The sequence below is a fragment of the Papaver somniferum genome, chromosome 3, assembly GCF_003573695.1.
Source record: "Papaver somniferum cultivar HN1 chromosome 3, ASM357369v1, whole genome shotgun sequence".
In the NCBI taxonomy this organism is placed as follows: Eukaryota; Viridiplantae; Streptophyta; class Magnoliopsida; order Ranunculales; family Papaveraceae; genus Papaver; species Papaver somniferum.
The window spans coordinates 136,176,818-136,187,465 of record NC_039360.1 but is presented as its reverse complement, the minus strand read 5'-3'; positions in this window follow the sequence as shown (position 1 = coordinate 136,187,465).

The following is a 10,648-nucleotide window of genomic DNA, read 5'->3' as shown; positions in this document are numbered from 1 at the left end:
TGATTGATTGATCATCATAATATTGATCAGAGAAAAGTTTGATAGAAAGAATTGATTTGGCACTTTCACCAGGAATGGTAGAAAGTGTGAAACCTTTCTATGCAAGATCTTTTTGGACGTCTTTTAAGTTTTTCTCATGTTTATGGCCACTTGGAGGCATATTTGAATATAGAGTATGGGAATGAATGAAAAGTAAGAAGATTGAAGAAGGAAGGATTACAGTAGCGGAATTTATGGAAGAACGATAGAGTTGCAGAGATGAGAGAATAAAAAGAGAAGAGAAAGTAAAAAGAAAGTGGAGAGAAGAGTAAGAAAAATATATAAAGAAGATTTTTTACTCGAAGAAATAAACACCATTAAGACGAAAAGACATGAGCGGTTGAAAAGCAGCGGTTACAGAAGACGTGTCAAGAAACAGATGGAAGAAAGAATGCGTGTGATAAATGTAGAATATGAAAAGATGAATAGCTGCGGCATTTCTCACATCATTCTCTACTTCGCGGAGAAGATATGAGAAGAGGCAAGATGTAGGATCAGAATCTCGCAGCTGTAATATCTCAGCGAAATTATCAACAACACAACACAACAAATAATTTTAGAAATGATATAATAAACGACGTCAGCTAAAATCATGAGAAAGATGTGATGATCCTGCGAAAATTAGAGAGTTTGCGAGATTAACATTTGTAAGGTTGCGAGAATGTCGGAAGCCATATCCGAAAATAAAGGACAGATTAGCTGTCATCCACTATGTATTTCCCTATAAATAGTCGTTCAGCTATGAGGAAAAAGGGAGAGATATTTTTTGAGTAAGAAATAAGTAAATAGGAGAGAGAAAGTCTAGAGCAGAGGTTATTCTTGATTCTTTTATCTTTTCTTGTAAGAATATTCAAAGATTCATCAATAAAATTAAGATTGTAAATCTAAAAATGAGTTGAATATTAATGAAATCATATGATGGGTGTAGTGTGGGATTTCCTGCAACTACAACATACTTAGGTTCCCGGATTTCTCAAACCAACAGGTGCGCTAACGGGTCTGCATACTATGGTTTCCGGACATGGATTACATATGTGCAAGAGTGCACAACATGACATATCCAATAATGGTTAAGTGTTCTAAACTATTATTTCAATCATTGAAACTTTCTTAGAGGTTGAAAATAGCCGTTTTCACACACTATTAGCATCAATTTTCAAGTTATTGAAATAATCATTACGAAACATTCCAAGACAACACCAAATGATTGTACCACACAAACCATGTAAGATGTTGCTCGGCAATTTTCACATGATATGAGATGAACTTGGTCGAAGCGAAATCTTGGGAACACATATTTCGAAAAATATGTAAGCGAGTTAAACTCAGCTCGAAATCTCAAATGTGTATATAGAAAACTATATCGTAATATGATTTATGTCTCAATATATGAGATAGAGTAGAAATAGACTTTCCAAGTGATAGATGAGTTTAAGTCTCCACATACCTTTTGTCGATGAAGTTCCACAAGCTCCCCTTAGTAGTTCTTCGTTTTCAAATGATAAACACCGTGAAAACTAATCTCAACTACACAATGTATGTCCTAGTCCGAGACATCTATAAATGGCTAGAAATGAAGACTTATAGTTTTGATCACTAACATTGACAAACATTCTTGAGATAGCAACACATGCGAGTTCGACCGAACAGTGCTCTAACAAATAGCCAATTATTTTTTTTAATGAAGCTTTTCCTTGGCCAAGCTTTATCAAAGCAATTATATATAAATATGGTTAATTTATATAATTTTCAAACTACAATTGATCTATGATAAAATCGTTTATTATAATGGAAGGGCAAAAAAACCAACAGGTTTCGACCAATGAAATATATTTAATGCTATACAAATCTTTGAGGGCGGTTCTAGATCTAATTCAAAATTAACAAATGTAGGCGAAAACCGTTGAGTTTTCAAAACATAGTAAAGTAGCTTCTCGATGGGAAACTACCCCTTTGATGAGTATGGCAATGACTTTATTTCGGTATTGGGATGTATAATTTTAAAGATTTGTAACTATTCAGTTTTATTGGACAAGTTTTCAATGGTCCGGGAAGAATCAAACTAAGAATACATTTGTTGAATCCGCGTATTTATGTTTTGAGAGCTGCGATTTCTTCCAGTTAAGAAAAATCAGAAAAGGATATTTCATACGCAGACACGAAAAATGGAAATGCCTTTCTAATAAAATTACATTTTAGATAGATGTTTCTATAAAGGAACAAACAACTGAACGGAAAAAGCCTTTTCTACCGCAATGTCAACAAACTATCCAATATTCATTTAGTAAATCATGAATCGATGCCTCCCTCTGCACATAAAAATTCACCACAAGTCAATCTGACCGATTTATCGTTGCTACAAAATTATTGGGAAATATTTTTTTGACATGAATTACTGGATCCAAGGCCTATTATCTAATTCACACAACCCCTTCTAGACTCAAGATTGGCGCCGACTATGCTTATTTATTTGGTCCTCTAATCTTACATCCATGGATTCATCTATCAATCTAGAACCTAAGATCGGTCAGAGCCTCTCCAATAGTGGGTGTAGAACATCCTACGTGGAAGTATTATTAAGACCTTTATTTAGGAGAGTTTACACGTGTAGTGAATATAAGAGCCCATAGCTAATAAACTATCTCCAATAGTATAAGATCTAACCCTCAAAATATTTTATATTATAAAATCTTAACCGTTTAATTTTACTTTAATTAATTACTAAAAATAAAATGAATGAAAAATATAACGTCTTTAAGTTTAGTATCTCATTGCTTTGTAGACCTAACTATCGGATATGAATTTAAGCAAAATGGAGGCCTAAAATATAAAATCCTATATGTCCTGAAAGGTAATATTTTCACACTCTATCCTGAGATGCTTTTAGGGTTAATTAAATTATGCCTATAATGATTCTATATTTGATTATTTTTCACAAAACACCTATTTATTGAAGATAGTTGAAGAAGATAAGAAAGGTTGTTACCTAGCCAAAAATGAGGATTTCAAATCCTAAGATAGCATATCAAAAGAGAAATAAAAAAAGTTTATCTTTCCTTGCGTCCTTAGCAAACCCATCTATTACAGATAAAAACTTCATATTAAGAAATTTAAGCACATGGTTGTTCATCAACTTAAAGACGTTATTACAGTACATTAATATTGTTTTGAGATTCCCATGGAATCTTCAAAGTTGAATTTAAGTCTTCCTTAAGCGATGTGACCGAAGTATGCCAATTTGATTGAACGCTGCAAGAACTCATCCTCAATTCTTTAATCAGGTTGAGAGCTACTGAACAAACTTTTTCTTCTGCATCTAGAGGGCTGGAAGCGCATCCAGGCCCTTCTCTGATAGACCTTCTTTGACCTATAAAATCCATAATGTGAACCGCAAACCCCATAGTTAAATTAGTTTTCAAAAAAGATGCATCAAACTAAACCAACCAATCTTAATTAGGTTGGGTATTCTATGAACTATGAATATGAACAATAATGTGCCTAGTAGGTTTATAAATATATTAGAAAAGATGATCCATGAAATGGAAAGATGATCCATGCAAAAATAATATTAATAAGATAATTAGGGTTAGCTTTAATTTTATCAAATGTAATTTTATTTTTGCATTTCCAAATATGCCACAGGATCCAGGATATTCTAGGAAAAAAATCTCTGAGTCTATTGTCATTCATCCATGAACCAAACCACTTTTAAATATCATTGTTATGATTATAGTTCAAAACATTTGTAAAATACATATCAAACCAAATGGTTTTAGCAATTTTGCAGTCAACAAACAAATGTATGTCTTCTTCTAGTATATCCGAGTTATAACATTCTGAGGGGTGAACTCTAACTTTTAATGCAGAGGTTGGAGTTCATTCTTATTGATGAACTCTGGCTACAATATAAAAGTTGGACTTTATTCTAAGGGGTGAAATCTGACTTTTGATGCAGAGGTTGGAGTTTATTCTCATGGATGAACTCTGGCTACAATATAGAATTTGGAGTTCATTCTGAGGGGTGAACTCTGACTTTTGATGCACAGGTTGACTATTAGTAAAAAATTGATTTATGCTTCTTGAATTATTTTTAACATCAAGTAACAAAGATGATATATTCGTCAATGAAGAGTGTGTGAGTCTGCAGCTTATTGATGACAAGAATCAGAATAATGAAGATTTGAATGATGATGAAGGTGACACCATCATCAAAACTACAATAAACGAAATCAACTGTAGTTGTCCTATTTTTTCGATTGACATATCACAGTTCCAACCCACCCCTGTGTCACAAGAACAATGTTAGAGCACTGCTCGGTCGAACTCGCATGCGTTGTTATCTCAAGCATGTTTGTCAATATTAGTGATCAAAACTATAAGTCTTGATTTCTAGTCTACTTATAGATGTCTCGGACTAGGACATAGATTGTGTAGTTGAGTCTTAGACTTCACGGCGTTCATCATTTGAAGACAAAGAACTACTAAGGAGAGCTTGTGGAACTCCATCAACAAAAGGTATGTGGAGACTGAAACTCATCTATCACTTGGAAAGTATATTTTTATTATATCTCCTATATTGAGACATAAGTCGTGTTACGATATAGTTTTCTATTATACACATTTGATATTTCGAGCTGAGTTTAACTCGCTTACATATTTCTCGGAATATGTGTTGGCAAGCTTTCGCTTCGACCAAATTCATCTTATATTCTTGACGCAAGTCAAAAGATGATCATGTGAAAATTGCCGAGCAATATCTTACATGGTTTGTGTGATACAATCATTTGATGTAAACTTGGAATGTTTCGTTATGATTATTTCAATAACTTGAAAATTGCTTTGATGCTAATAGTGTGTGAGAACGGCTATTGTCATCCTCTAAGAAAGTTTCAATGATTGAAATAAGAGTTTATAACACTTAACCATTATTGGATATGTCATGTTGTGTACTCTTTCACATATGTAATCCATGTCCGGGAACCATAGCATGCGTACCCGTACGCGTACCTGTTGGCTTGAGAAGTCCGGGAACCTAAGTATGCGTACCCCGTTTGCGTACTGGCGAAACCCAATTTTGGTCCGGGTATTTCAAGTATGCGTACCCGTTTGCATACTTGAAGGTTAAAGTTCTAAAATTGGCCGTGTACATGAACATAAATATTTATATAATAAGGAATGCAATCTTTGCAAACCATGGCTTAATGTTCATGAATTGATTCGAGTGAGTCAAACCGATTTTGCTTCAATTGTGTTCTTTTATAATTCTATGATAATATAACAATTGAACAATTCTTTAACTAGTTTTATTTGAGTCATTTGAACTAGTTATGGTTACGATGAACAAGGTTGATATGAGAGTAATCATATAGCTAACTTCGGTTTACTATTATTGAACCAACATGGTGTACACGTTTAGGTACGGTTACATAAACCTAATGAGGGTACATTTCATTTAAATGTAACAAGCTAAGTTCGATCTAACGGTTGAAAGATATTAGCTTGGTTGAATCAGGTTTTTTATCTAAAGGTGAATATTGAATGCTTTGTTACCAAGGTAACTTAGATTGCAAACCCAGATTTGAAAACTATATAAAGGAGAACTCTAGCAACAGGGAAACCTAATCCCCACACTTCTGTGTGTTACTAGTTACATAACTAGAGTCGATTCTCCTTTAACCTTAGGTTTCTCTCGAGACCCTATAGGTTAACGACTTGAAGACTTCATTGGGATTATGAAGCAGACCCAACTATTTTCTTTGTAGTTGCGTGATCTGATCTTTCTGTTTCTATCGTGTTGAGTACAATTGGAATAATTGGCTCGAGATTAGTATCTCCGATAGGCAAGATAAAAATTAATCACAAACACCTTCGTCTCATCGTTTGTGATTCCAAAATATCTTGTTTTGCTAGTCGATTAAGATTATTGTGAGGTGACTGATAATACTATGTTGTTCTTCTGGAATATAAGACCGGTTTATCAATTGGCTCTTGTTCACCTTGATTTATCAAAATACGAAACAAAAACTCATAGGTATTTCTGTGGGAGACAACTTTATCTATTCAAATATACTTTTCTGTGTGAGACAGATTTGTTTAGCAAGTCTTCGACTTTGGGTCGTAGCAACTCTTGGTTGTGGGTGAGATCAGCTAAGGGAATCAAGTGCATAGTATCCTGCTGGGATCAGAGACATAAGGAACGAAACTGTACCTTGAATCAATGTGAGATTGATTAGGGTTCAACTGCAGTCCAGTCCAAAGCTCATTGGTAGTAGGCTAGTGTCTGTAGCGGCTTAATACAATATGGTGTTCAAAGATGGACTAGGTCCCGGGGTTTTTCTACATTTGCGGTTTTCCTCGTTAACAAAATTCTGGTGTCTTTGTTATTTCTTTTCCGCATTATATTTTGTTATATAATTGAAATATCACAGGTTGTGCACTGTATCGATCAATTAGGAAATCCAACCTTTGGTTGTTGATTGAAATTGATTGATCCTTGAACATTGGTCTTTGGTACCATTCAAGTTACTACTCTTATATTCAATCGGTCTCGCAAATTTCTATATGTTGATTGCAGATTGAATTGAGAGATAAAGATATTAAACAATTGTATATACTTTTCTCTAGATTGAGTCTGACTGTCTAGTTGATTCTCTAGAAAGATATTGGAGTAAGTCCTCTCAGATTGCCAAACGAATTGTTGGGTGTGGTTGTTATACCCCCGTATTTTCAATTGGTATCAAAGCAGGCAAACATATTAAAGACCTTATAAGTCTGTGTTTGTAGCAATCTGAGTTTTGAGGACCTAAGAAGTATCTCACAAGATAATGCATATTGATATGTCTTCCAAGGGTTCTGATTACACCAAAAATCTTGGGTTTTCCTCAAAGGATAACTCCTTAGTAGATTCTTCCGAATCCCGAGGGATAGACAAGATTTGTGAGATCGTATCAGAATCTGAAATAGAACTCACCAGATCGTTAAAAAATCTGCTAAAATCATTGACTTTCAAGTTTCTAAAATCAAGACTCTTGAAGAAAAGAATGATCAGCTGATTGATGAATTTGAGAAATCTCTTGAAAGAGAACGTGAACTCTACAGCTTCATTGAATCTCTCTCTAACAATATCGAAAAATTGGTTCAAGAAACTACTCTACAACGCGAAAAGATTAGTATGCTTGAAGATATTGTTAAAGAATATTCAATTAGAGAAGAACGTTTATTCAAGGCTCACTCATCAGAAATTAATAGTTATCGTGTTGAAAAAGAGAAACTTGTTGCATCTCTTCGATATGCCCGAGAACAGTGTAACACCTTGAAAAAGGAAAAATATGCTTTGATGAATAAGTCATTCTCTGCACCTTCTTCTGATACTCATAAGACTTTACCTGGCGTGAAGAAAAGTTCCTCCAAGGAATTATCTACTGTGAATCACTTGAAAAATTTGCATGTGCCAGAATAAGTTATGGGTCAAGGGAATCATGTTTCAAATCCACGATGTTGTTCCTTCTTTGGGAAAAGGAATCACTATGCTCTTTATTGTTTTTCCAGAAAGAAACAGATTTCTGATCTCCATAATTTGTTTCTTTCTACTGTCGATGGAGTAAATCGTCTGACGACATCTACAGTGAATTTCTTGCCTGCAGAAAACCAGAAATCTTATAAAAATGATCTCTCTTCAAGAAATCATCACAGGTTGCATGCTCCCCGTTATGGCATAAAATCTTGTGCCACTAATGAACACTTTCCCTGTGCTTATAAGAACAAGTCTGGTAAGTCTATATCAAGAAGATGGAAATCCGTCAACTCCTCTCTATTGGAACCAATTACTAGAGGTCCTAGACTCAGTCCTCAGAAAAATATTTTCGGAATTTTGAAAGGGTTTATGACAAATTCTTCTGGAATAAGTTATAATCAATGGAAAGAAGGAAATACACAGTTTGAAACGCTCAAAAAACTTGTACAACTCTTCTCCCGTGATTCGTAGTGAGATCACTGCTCACTCATTTACCTGACTCTAGGTAATCTCATCCTTGATTGTCTATCTTTAGAGGTACAAGGATGATGATTATGGGGGTCTCAAGATTAGTTGTATATCTTTGATTAGGCATTTTTCTTGTTAATCAATCTGAGTATTGCAATCCTGCTATCATGACTCAGGCTCTAATTTAAAATGATTTTTGAGCTATGTTAACAAACATTGTGTTTCCTCTTATTGGGTTTTTATTAATCCACCTTTCTCTTGTGAACGGTCCATGTACGTATGTGTCCCTCTCCTGCGAGTTCATAGGGTTTCCTTAATGAGAAGTTTCTTCTCTTTACTTAAAATACATATATCTATATATCCTACATTGTATTGATCCGTCCCTAACAAAAATTATATGGAGAACTCTGCAAAATCTCAAGAGATTGTGCATCTTGATATGGAGGAAGACACTCAAGGACGTGATTCGATTCAAGAGTTGGTTCTTAAGAAGATGCTTGCAAGGAAGGAACACAAGTCCTGGACTGGTAAATCTGTCAAGGATTTAACTCGTTTTTAGGACGATTCAAAGGTCAAGTTTGAAAATCTTCAATTCCAAATAAACCAACTGTTAGATGGTCAGGACAAAATCCTTGGAAATCAAAATATTCTTGTACGGGATCAGAAGAAGCTCATCATGGACTGTGTCAAAGCTAGACAACTTGCTCGGGTTGTTGATCGTAAAGTTTGTGTTCTAACTCACGAATATGGAGTGTCTACGGTCAAGAGAATAAAGGAAATCAGTGATACCTTCTATGATGAATTCATTGAAAGGTATGAGGTTCTCAAAGAACTTTGATCTTGTCTAGGAAACTTCTTATGAGAATTTTATTCTTGTGTTTTTAAGAAGGATAACTAGGGTTTGTAATAGCCATTATTGTGAGTACACATAGCTATGTCCAGCGTTTTCATCTTTAATGTTTTTAGATTTATTTATTTAAATTCTAAGTTGTTTGGAAGATGCTTTTTGCAGTATTAATCTTTATGGTTTCAAATATTGCAAATTGTTATGGTATATGTTGTTTACGTCCGTGAACCTTGACTGTCCCATACTGGTTCAAAAGTTATCTCTATTATGTCGGTAAAAGTATTGATAAAAGATAGAATGAAATTTTGAATACAAAATTTAAGACTTTTATGTCATTATTTCGATGGAAGAAAGGATAAACTTTTGTTTACAAAGATTAAGTCTATTATATGTCATTGTGCAAATAGTGATGAAAAATAGAATGAATCTTTGTTTATTCCGCAGTATTGGTCTTTCCCTGATCCACAATTTTGTGCATATATTGTGTTGCTCCGTAAGTTCTCTTATTTTGAGCATGGCCAATTGAATTAATCATCGTTGTGGCTAATTCAATTGTGAGTTTTGGATACAAATTCATGTTCTCATGTGATTTGATTATATCCAAAGAAATCCTTCTTTTCTCGTAAAAGTAAGGTCGCTTTTTTTGTTCTTTCGGGAATGACATTTTATAGGGGAGAGTTTTTTTTGAACTTGTCCTTAATTTCCAAATCATTGTGAGGAGTGCGTCTGTGGAATACTGTAGGGCTTATCTTGTATCTTTATAAACTCCTTGATGAATGCCTTTAGCTTCGGCTATATGATTGCATCTAAATAAGTTGGTATGTTATTCTCTTTTGGTCATGAAGTATCTCTATGGAAATTTCATGAGGATCTCACTAGTTTTCGTACCTTTGCCAATTTATATTGACAAAAAAGGGGGAGAATTAATGTGTACTTTCATACTACAAATACATATGGTTTACGGATCATTATGTAAGGGGGAGTGGTTTTCATGTTGACAGACGCATTTATGTGTCTAATTTTTCCTCAGTGTTTCGTATTGTTAGTACTCGATTTCGTATTTATTATTTTGTATGTTTGTAGGTATTTTTTGGAAATAAATATTGTTGGAAAATTCGGCTCGAAAAGTTGCTCGGGGCACCCCCGAAGGACATTTGCTATACGGACCCCCATTTTTGCTAAGTGTCACCCACGGCTATATGTAGCCCATTTTTGTCCACATCACCCATTTTTCTCCACAACACCCATCTTCTTCATTTCGAATTTTTTTTTGGCGGGAAGAAGCGTTTCTCTCCTGGCAGATTTTTTGATCAGATTTTGAATGGGTTAGAGGTAGACTGAATCGCTGAAACTTCATGGGTGGACATGATATAGCCTAAAAGGCTTGGTATGGGTCTTTGGTTCGATTGAATTTGGCTAAATAATCCGTGAGAAGAAAACAGGCAACACATACGCTGGAAGAAATATTCACGGGATTACAGCGAGTTAGACGTGTGCTGCTCGTATTTGGAAGGCCCTAACAACTATTTGGAGTACGAAGGGGTTAAATATGGCAATTTGGCAGCTTCAGAACGTGTGTAGAGATCAAAAATCTGAATTATTTCCCAAACTATCCGTGAAGAATAATGTCGAGTAATGGAGAATTATATGAAGTAATTACGTGATATTTTGTTGCTGCTGGGTTATAAATAGGTGTTGGGTTGTCATAGAAGGGGAGGAAGAGTTTGGGAGAGAAAGAGAACACCATAGAGTCGAAAAATCAAAGTTGCAGAAACCTCCAT